Source organism: Copadichromis virginalis, linkage group LG2 (assembly GCF_057382275.1).
Source record: "Copadichromis virginalis isolate Kocher_CV1m ecotype Utaka linkage group LG2, C_Virginalis_male_GT1.1, whole genome shotgun sequence".
Taxonomy (NCBI): domain Eukaryota; kingdom Metazoa; phylum Chordata; class Actinopteri; order Cichliformes; family Cichlidae; genus Copadichromis; species Copadichromis virginalis.
The window spans coordinates 18,737,023-18,747,589 of NC_140619.1; the positions used below are offsets into that span (position 1 = coordinate 18,737,023).

Below are 10,567 nucleotides of genomic sequence, written 5' to 3' on the forward strand. Positions count from 1 at the left end.
TAATATATAAACTCTTAACACCAAGTGTTAAATTATCAACTCCAGACAGATTTGGTGTTTAACACTAAATCAGAGTTAACGTACCAACTCTCCAAAAAGAGTTAAATTAACACTCTCTGGTGTGGACCCATATAGACACTTTAATAGTGTTGAAATCAAATCCGACAGTGTTAATTTGGACATGCTGGATTTGCTGTGTAACACTGAGCAGTGTTGATTTTCTAACACTGGAAAATAACTCAAAATGTTAGAAATATTCCAGTGTTAGAAAATCAGCACTGCTCAGTGTTAGTCTTTGTTAATCTTCAAAACTGACTAGGTTACATTTTAGACATAACACTGTCAAAAGTGTTAATTTAACACTCAACAGTGTTGTATTTAACACTCAGAGGAGTGGACCCATATAGACACTCTCTAGTGTTAATTTAACACTGGAGATTTTGCTGTGATACGGACACCGACAAAGATACAAAGTGTTCTACTTGACTGAGATCTGCAGAGGCCACTGCAGTACGGTGAACTGAACACTAGAGTCATAAAGGGATTGGTGTCAACAATAATAATTAAGTGGGCTGTGGTGTATAAAAAGGCTCATTTGGTACTCAAAGGGGGCTCAAAGTGTGCCAAAGAAATAGCCTACACACTATTACACCACTGCCAGGCAGGTTAGACCCACGCGTGCATGTTTACATCACATTCCGATCCTGCCATCTAAATGTTCTTAGTTATCCTGTAGTCTTGAATCTAAGTGGCGGGCGGTGTGCACCGAGGAGTTTGGGGCGCACTTTCAGCCACTGAGATCTGAATCCACCTCTGATTCTGCAGAAGAGGACTCCTCAATAACTCACCTGCCCAGCCTCTCTCCACTGCTACTCCTCTTGGCATCTCATAAATCTGCCTGCTCTCTTCTAGCCCCTCCAAAGCCTCTGTCCTGGAGTCCTCCACGTACCAGCACAATTCAAAGATCCATTCATACTTATCTTGGATCTCAGTTCATTCTCCTCTCCCATCGTGTTCCTGCTGTGTTTCTGCAGTCAGACCTAGATTACAAGTTTAACATTTGCTGTAAATTATCTGTTTTTCAATAAATGCAGAATATATATGTAACATTGTTGTGTGCTAAGTACTACACTACTTTTGCAGAACAATGACACTGGGTTTTTATTGTTGTAACCCATCTGGCTCATGCTCAGAGTTTTGCGGTTAGATATACTCTTCTGTTTGTAATGTGTGGTTATTTGCGTTACTGTTGCCTTCCTATTGGCTCAATAGGATCAATCCAATTCTGGCCATCCTCCTCTGGCTTGAAGAAGACATTTTGGCCAGAGATCTGCTGCTCATTCACTGTGAACCCTCGAGGTGTTTATGTGGAGAAAATCCTAGTAGATCAACACTTCCTAAAATACTCTCAGGCACCAATACTATCTGGCACCAGTAGCTGTGCCACGTTCAAAGTCATTTAAAATTATTATTATTTTTATTCTGATGATTATTTTAGTGGGGATAGGTTAATTGGTTAACCCAAATTGTCACTAGGTGTGAATGTGCGAATGAAAGTGAGTGCGAATGGTTGTCTGTCCCTGTATGTTGGCCCTGCGACAGACTGGCGACCTGTCCAGGGTGTACCCCGCCTCTCGCCCTATGACAGCTGGGATAGGCTCCAGCGCCCCCCGCGACCCTGAAAAAGGATAAGCGGAAGCGAATGGATGGATGGATGGATGGATGATTATTTTGAACTTCAGCAGGTTGTCTTGACCATCTTTAAATGCACTGTGCTCACTGAGCTGCTGCCAGTTTGGTTGACACACTCTTTCCAGTATCGAGCAGCTGATGTAATATAGTGGTAGCAGCTACCTGTGCAATTAGCCATTCATTGCAAAGGCCAGCATGTTAAAACCAAAGAGATATCTCATTTAGTTTTATGTGGCTGAAGGATTTTTGGGGTGTTTTAACCTTCTGGGGTTTTAGGATGTTTGATACCATGTAACATGTATACAAAACGCACACATTGACTTTTTGCAGAAAACTGCACTGTGAAAAAAATGCAAAGTTTTAATAAACAATCCTGAGCTGTTCCTAATGTTTCTAAGCAACAACAGTAAGATAATGAGCTTATGACTCCATCCAAATCTCAGGAGAAGGGAGCAGCAGGGAGAGTGCATGGTTTGATCCAGGAGTTGAAGCTGTATCACGACTGCTTTTGTACATCTGTCAGAAGGTCAGTGGGCAGTTTGAGTTTGAGTTGGGACACATCTGAGGAGGCAGAAACCCTTTCAGAGAGCTGATTGACCCAGAGCGGTGTCTAGCTGTGTGTCTGAGGTAAAATAGTATTATTTTACTATTTCCATCTCATTGTGTTAAAGTACTGTGTGTGAAATTAGTTTTGAGCACAGTTGTTGCCAAACGCAGTGGCCTGATTGGTCAGATATGTTTATCCACATATGAAAAATCAAGTTTGGTTCGATAAAATAAATGCAGCAAAGTTCCAGTAAAGTTATGCGGTCAGGGTGAACAGCTGCATTAAGAATAGGTGAGTCTGGAGTTTGGAGTCTTCTCTCACCCCCATTCTCTGCGACCTGCTGGAGCGGGGGGGCTAGGAGGAGGAGTTGGCCGTCCGACTGCGGTCTGGAGTGTGGGGCCTCCCTGCTGCTGCGGAGTCGGGGCGGTCTGCCTCCCCCCACCGCAGGGAAAAGGGTAACACCACCTGGGTCTGGGTGCAGTTCCCCCCCTTCAGGGGCAAGGGTACCTAGACCCGGGGCTTAGAGTATGCTTGGGGAGTGTGATCGTGTGTACAGCGTCTCTTTATGTCTGTCTCCACGTTGGTTGAGTGTGGAGTAAGTGTATATGAGAGCATGAGGGTGGGAATGGATGTTTGTATATGTGTGTGCCTGTATTTCTGTGTCTATATGTCAGGTTGGGTGTCAGGCGCCACCTCTCTGGGGACATCTTAGGCCCTCCAAGGTATGGAGGCCTATCTCCCCCTACCACCACTTCCCCTGCCAGTGGCGGACTCCCTCAGACATCGGTGCGTTGGTGGATCTTTGTGTCCGGGGATGGGCGTCCAGGTACACACCGGCTCACTCCTTGGCGGCCGCTTATCGGGGCCTGGAGCCTGGGGCTTGCTCAGGCCACTTCGGAGGTGGGGTGCCCCCGGCCTCTCGGCCTGGGGCTCGGTCACTCAGGCACGGCTGGCTGCCGGCGGAGCTCACGGGCGCGTCACTGCAACTCCCCCTGGCTTCTGCTCCGCGGCTGCTGAGTGAGCCCTCATCTGGGACTCTCCTCAGCTCTTTCTGGGACAGTGGCGCGGCTGCCCCTCTGTTGGTCTTCCTTGGTCTCTTGTGTTCTGGGGGCCTCTGGATGTCTGGAGTTTTGATCTCCTCCATACCTGCTTCATGCCCTGGGGGACGGGGCTGTGGCCCCCCCACACCCTCTAGCAGATCATTACATGAAGGAACCTTTTAAAAAACAAAAAACAAACGCGTCCATGCTCACAGGTGTACACACGGGTAATCACACCCACAAACTACACCCTTTTTGGCTCCTACCTCAAAGCACACTGTGTTCTGTTGATCTTATGTGCTGCACAATAATGTTTAACATTTAGTATTTACTGTCATATTCCCATATATCATTGTGATGTTGTTTATTCTATTACTCTTGTTCTCTTCTGCTTGTTTTCTTTTTTCTTTCTCAGCAGGTGACCCAGGTGATTGATATATGCATTTTTTTTCTTTTTTTCTTCTTTTTTTTCTTTTTCTGCTCATTCTGTTGGTTTTTGGTTTTTGCCCTTCTCCCCCGTCCCTCTTCTCAGCTGTTTCTCTTTCCCTCTTTCTTTCTCCCCTTCTTTCCCCCAGTCAAGTCTGTCCCATATTCAGTAAGTGAAAATAAAATAAACAATAAAAGGTGAATCAAATGGACCATTATGGCAAGGCTGGGATGGTCAATTTGGTAAAGTAAATCCGTTGGGCATCTTTCTTTGCCTTTAGACAACAATTCTGATGGCAAATGAGCCAAACGGGACAGGCAAAAAAAAAAAAAAAAAAAAAAAAAGAATAGGTGAGTCTGAAAATTATTTTTAATGCACAAAACATTGGCATGAATTTTATACATCCGTGTTTAAAGGATTAGGATCAGGTTATGTGTTAAATTCTTTTTATTCAATATGTGCGGTGTGAGAAATGCATGAAAAATGTTAAACACTTAACTTTTGCTGCAGGAAACTTTAAGTGTATTTAAATGTGTCCAGCCAACTCCATCAAACTGATTTTATTTCCCGTCACGTTGTGTACCTGTCACGAACAGAAGTAGAATGTTTTACTGCTGCTCAGTGTATACAGAAGTCTGATCGTGTAATCCAGTAAACATGGTGACCCCTGACACTTATACGTTATATAAGTGTATATGTTATAACTTAGACATACATAATTTACTATGCACTCTTTGCTTTTTAAACACAAACAGCCTCCATCAGTTGAGAGGATATTTATCTTTAACCTGACCTTTAAGCAAAGTCCTAAAACTAAAATCCTTTAAAATTATTATTCTTTGCTGACAATAGTTGAGGCTAGAGGCAGGGTACGCCTTTGGATACATGGGCAACACAGAAAACCACTCACACTCGCATTGTTGCCTGCGCTCAGTTTAGAATCACAACTTAACTTAGTACGGATGTGTGGACTGTGGAAGGAAACCAGCAAATATGAAGAAAAGAGCAAGTCCAATGGTTCAAACTCAGAACCAAATGGGTTTCCCATGGACACATATCTGTAAGACCATACACAGATATCCTCATTTAAAAGCAGGTAACAGACAGGTAACATGTTGCATTGTTTGCAGAGTTGATGATGCCTTTCCGAGGCAATACTGAGATTAACACACATAACAGGCACTCATCAGAAGAGCCATTTCATCACTGTCAAAATGGGCAGTAGAGCCAGTGATTGGAAGAGGTCCTCTACTGTTTATCAATTATGTAAATTGACATACAGTTTGAAAGCCCTGGGAAATCCTTCTGCCAAGTCTTAGCAGACCAGTAGTCAGCTAAGTAAATAAATAAAAAGACAAGTATCATAGATCAATTGTTTTTTAAATGTTTCCACAAATCCCTTTTCTAAAGCGTGAGGACTCAGAAGTAGTGTTGGGTATTTAGACCTCAGTGTGAATGTTTTTATCTCAGAACATTGTTACATAAACACTTACCACACATGCAGTTTAAGCCATATATTACCGACATACATTTCATATTTATAGTGAGCACAGTGATCACTAATTAGAGTCAAATGCTAATTATTATTGTTATGTAGATAATGTGTGTAAAAAGTTTGCATGTTCTCTCTGTGTTTGCGTGGGTTCTCCCCGGGTGCTCCGGCTTCCTCCCACAGTCCGAAGACATGCAGTTAGTGGGGTTAGGTTCATTGGAAACACTAAATTGCCCATAGGTACGAATGCAGGACTGAATGTGAGTGCGACTGGTTGTCTCTGTCTATGTGTTAGCCCTGTGACAGACTGGCGACCTGTCCGAGGTGCACCTTGCCTCTCGCCCTAAGACAGCAGGGATAAGCTGAGAACTTGAGAACAAAGTGACCATAGGTGTACTGTATCTGCTAGGAGGATGAGGGGTCAAGGTCAAGTTTATTTATAAAGCACATTTCCAGATAGACGATGCTGCATAAAGTGCTTAACAATATAAAAGTGCCATTAAAAAGAAACAATATAAAACAATAATAACAACATAAAACAGTGATAGGATAATAAGAGAATTAAAACAATAGCTAAGACTATTAAATAAGACCAAAATGCTTGGGTCATAGTGTGTTAAAAGCCAGGGAATAAAAATATGTCTTTAGTAGTGATTTAAAGTGATCAAGTGTTTGTGCAGATCTAATATTTAGGGGGAGACTACTCCAAAGTCTGGGACATGCCACAGAGAAGGATCTATCACCACGAGATTTGAGATTAGTCCGTGGGATGGACGGCATTCAATTTGAGCTAGACCTCGTGGTTTTTCATAAACAGAAAGGAGCTCAGACAGGTAAGAAGAGCTCGGGCGTTAAGAGACTTAAAAACAAAAAATAAAAGTTTAAATTGGATCCTGTAGGAGACAGGAAGTCAGTGTAGAGAATTGGGGTTATATTCTCTCGCTGTTTGGGGTAGCACTGGTTGTCACCAGTATTTTTTTGGTGACTGGACATTATAGCTAAACACATACAATGTAGCAGTTTAGCTTATTAATTAACAATCGCAATGATTGTAAATATAATAGTGGTGCAGTAGTGTAGACTTAGCCAAAGCTTATTTAACCATCAACAACAAAAAAAGATTAGAAGAAGTAAAATATCATTTTCACTTATAGTATTTGTGTCGATCAATGAGTCAACTTTAGGGTCTGAGAACGTACAAGAGCCCGTTGGATGGGTATTTGTCATTACATTATATTACATGTACATACACAAGTTAAAAGATTGTTGGTCAGCAGTGAGAGCTTACATGTTCATAAACATTGGTTGCCTCTCTGGCAGGTGCAAGGCTATACTGAAGTATCTTGTGATGTAGCGTGTCCTCATTGCCTCTTTCACAGGTTTTTGAACACAACAAAGAGGTCCACCACCACTGTACAAAAGGCAGGACTTTTCAGAAGCTTTAATACTCCCAAAAACAACAAAACCGCAAAATCCAACAACATGGAAGGCTTGGGAAGAAGGATAAAGTCTAAGGGGACAGAGAGATTGAATGAAAACCAGATTAGTAAGGAAAAGAAGAATCCAATTAGACATTAAAAACGGGACAAAAGAATTAAAAAATAATATCCAAAATTCAAAATAAAGCCAAAATAAACTGAAAGAGACTCAACTCGGACAACAGGAATTTTCAGACAGAGGAAACAAATGCTGCCTTTCTCATTTCCCAAAGTACACATCGTTGATTCCTCTCATCATGTCTTAGCCCCTCTCACGAGAGATGCAAGCAGAGGAGTTGAGGCAACAGGCGTTTTAACAAAATGAGACATCCTTGCTTTGTGGAAGTGATATTGATCAGACATTTGACACATCTACCACCAAGCCTCCTCTCTTCTGTCTTCTCCATCCTCTAGATGCATTTTAGGAATTGAGACATCCTTTGTATTGACATAGATATCTGGGTCATAGGCAGGAGAAAGGAAAACAACCATAAATAAGGATCACAACAAAGGCCTCGATCCTGACTTGAGTCTTTAATAAAAGGTATCAGGGTGGAAAGTACATTAGCAACCCGGCCACTACGAGGATTCATTAGTGAGGAGTGTCACAATGTAGTGGTTGTGCTACGAGCTATCAAACCATCCTTAATCGCGAGGGGGGGGATACCAGCGTATCCAGAACCCGTGCTGTCAGTAGATCACCACATGGCTAATAGTAGAATCATTTAAATTTCATAAATAAAAACAATTCTTGCAGATTGGTGGTGTCAGCTGGAAAGTCAGTTTCCTTTCCCCTAAACAGCCAGTGAGCTAGAGCCGTCCTTTGATGCTTCTCATATTGTTTCCATCTTGTAGAACAGGCACAGTAAAACATGGATGGTGCTTTGGTTGAGAGGCTGACTAACAGACTTTTCCACTGTGCTAAGGCTTCTTATCAAACTTTCAGGACTCTGGCAAAGAGCAATTAATTTCCCACAAGCCACTGTAAGCACTTTTGTTGCTTTCAAAGAGCCCTGACCACTGACTGTTCTACTGCTTATATGCTTTTGACTACCTGTTATGATGGGGGATTACGATGCAAAGTGTTGCATTAATCACTGGAGTAAAATAAGCTTCTTGGTGTGGAGCTAAGTAAGCGTACACTTCATTCTACTGAAGCGGAAGCACAGTCGTCAATATGCAAAGCTTGGTCAAAACCCAAAGTGACATTCATATGTAATATATGTGTAAACCTGAACTTTCAGAATGTGTCTTCACATTTTAAGTAGAGTACACCACGGGAGCACAGTAAGCCTTACACACTCAGTAATCTGGCTCTGCTGTTTAATCTGCATGCATGCTGACTTACCAAATCATGACTGATGTCTCCATTGCTGTTTTTCCATTTCAATCACAGACACACACATTGACATTTATCTGCATATAGTTTGAATGAAAGCTGCAGAGCTGATGTCTTCATAAGTCGTGTGTCTTCTGTGCCAAGTCAGCTCCACAGAAGAGTCGGTGAATGTAAATCCATCCTATAGATTATCCATTCTCTCTGCACTAAAACTGCCTGCCTCAATCTCCCATTCACCCTCTTTATAGTCTTTCGCTCCGTATGGATTCCAGCACTCCAATCGTATTGTGTGGAAACGCCACGGTGGCTCACTGGGTAAGACTCTGCACTGTGGTACTTGCAATTTTGTGGGTTAAAAAGAATTGATCGCTGCATTTGTGTGCCCTTTTCATAAGTAATTTCCACCCCACATCACAGTATAGAAATGGTTTCAAATCTCTACACTGAATTTCAATCAAGTCCTTGAAATGTCTGTTCTTTTTGCTCAAATCTCACTGTAGTCGAGGCATTTAGCAAAATCTATCTGCTAAAGGATTTGTTTTACTGTGAGAAGTTGCATTGTACAGATGAAGGTTCAAATGCAGGTTAAGATGTAAAGTGTTTTCTCATACACGGCAGCAATAATAGAAAAGGAGGATGGAAATTAAATGATAGACTATTTAGTTTTACTCATAATTTGGCACAACCTCTGAAACACAGCTGTGGGTTCTGATGAGTTTAAAGTTGATTGTATCTGTTTTTTTATTTTATTAGAATCATTACAAGAAAACAAAACACACATGAGAGAGCTATGCCTAATGCTTGTTTGATATAAGGTACATTTTAAGCAATAACAAATGTAAAATTTGGATCATTTTATTGGACTTTTCACATTCACATTGAGTCCACAGTGCTTAAGGGGGAGCTGTTGTGTCCTATTTCATAATTATATTGTTGGATACTCTTTGTATGATACACAGTTCAAAGTGATCCTCGGGCTCACACTGGGCTAAAAGCCACCCTGTGGCCCATGTTCCCACACCCTTTGTGTTGGCTACTCCACACAAATAAAAGATGTTTCAACATTGTGTAGATGGTGTTCGTGTGCCCTGCCTACTATGTTAGCAATGTCCTCTCTTTTGACATATAGAGCCAATCCCTTTCTTCGTATTCCCTCTGATACTTCGTGCAGGTTCACTATTGTCATGGCTCCCGGGTCACTGAGCCAGTGTTTCATGTTTTGTTGGTTCATAATTTTTTCTAGATTCTTGAGTTATAGTTTTGTTTACTTTAATACTTCTAGTAATACTGTAACAGTCCTGGGTTTGTGTCCTGTTTTAAACCAATGTTAATGTTTTTGGGTTTTCTTCAAAAGTATTGAAAGTATTAGTACGATAAGTGTACCGCTGCGGTGGCCCACCAGAGGCTGGCCCGGCCCTCTTGCCGCCGCCGCCAATCTACAGCCAGACTGTTGGATTCTACCCCTTCCTCAGAGACCCACGGTGATCAAGGAAGCTATGGCGGGTTCGGTCCGAGCTAGTGGGCCCACAGCCAGTTCTCTACCTCCCTGGTTCAGCCGTTCTGGCCGTTTGCTTAAGCCCCGAGCTTTGGACTAGTGTGGACGGTTCTACTGGGTGTTCGGGGGGGGCATGTGTGGTGGCCCACCAGAGGGCTCCACTCACAATGTGTCCAGTTGTACTTTGGAGATGAATAAAGTCGGAATGGAAAGTTACAGCTCTGTGTTGTCTGTACCATATCTGTCATGGTCCCTGTGCCTCACCAGCTGATTCTGTATTAGGCAACATGTTTTCTCTCTCTCTCGCTCTCTCTCTCTCTCTCTCTCTCCTGCCGGGGCGATGCTCATTATGGGCTCCCGCCCCTGGCCCACGCACCTGCTGCCGATCGGGATAATCACAAGGCCGATTTAAGACAGCAGCACTGTGTCACTCGTCGCTGGATCGTTGAGTTATCAGCGTCAGTCGCTCAGTAGATTGTAAATAAGGATCTGTGAGTTCGTTCCGTCTGTTCGCCTCTAACTATAATCTCTGTGTACAGATCTATCCCGGACCTTTCCCTGCCTGCCTGTCATCCCGTGGACGAGTGAGTGGATGGTGTTTCCCCAGTGTGGGGAGTGAAGAGAGAGAGCCTTTGGAGGACGTCAGATTCCCGTCTTTTCCCTCACATACCCCGGAACCCTTGACCCCCCTCCCCTCCCTCCAGCACTTTGTAAATAGCATCACCTGGTGTCGTTGTGTAAATAAAATCTGTAAATCCTGTAAGGAGTCCCGGTCTGCACCTGAGTCCGTTAACTGAAACCTGACAGAACGATCCAGCCATCATGGACTCAGCAGGTCGGGACCCAGCCGCTCAGGACCCTGTCGCTCAGGCACTCATCGCTCAGGGAGCTGCTCTGGCTCGACATGAGCAAATGCTCGAGCGGCTCCACCACGAAATGGCGGCGCTTACGCAGGCGGTCGCTCGCTTAACACCTCTGGAGAGTGATCCCCGGCCGGCGGCTCCCGCCCCCCAGGAGCCTGCGCCTGCCGCTGCGAGCACACCTCCGGCACCTCTGC

At 43.5% G+C, this 10,567-nt stretch overlaps 1 long non-coding RNA gene across 1 annotated transcript; it reads left to right on the top strand.

The window, feature by feature from the left end:
- The first annotated feature begins 9,846 nt into the window (after positions 1-9,846).
- On the top strand, positions 9,847-10,277 carry LOC146717167 (uncharacterized). The gene is made up of 2 exons (XR_014922860.1): positions 9,847-9,968; positions 10,050-10,277. It is a non-coding gene; the product is annotated as an uncharacterized LOC146717167 (long non-coding RNA).
- Positions 10,278-10,567: the final 290 nt, after the last annotated feature.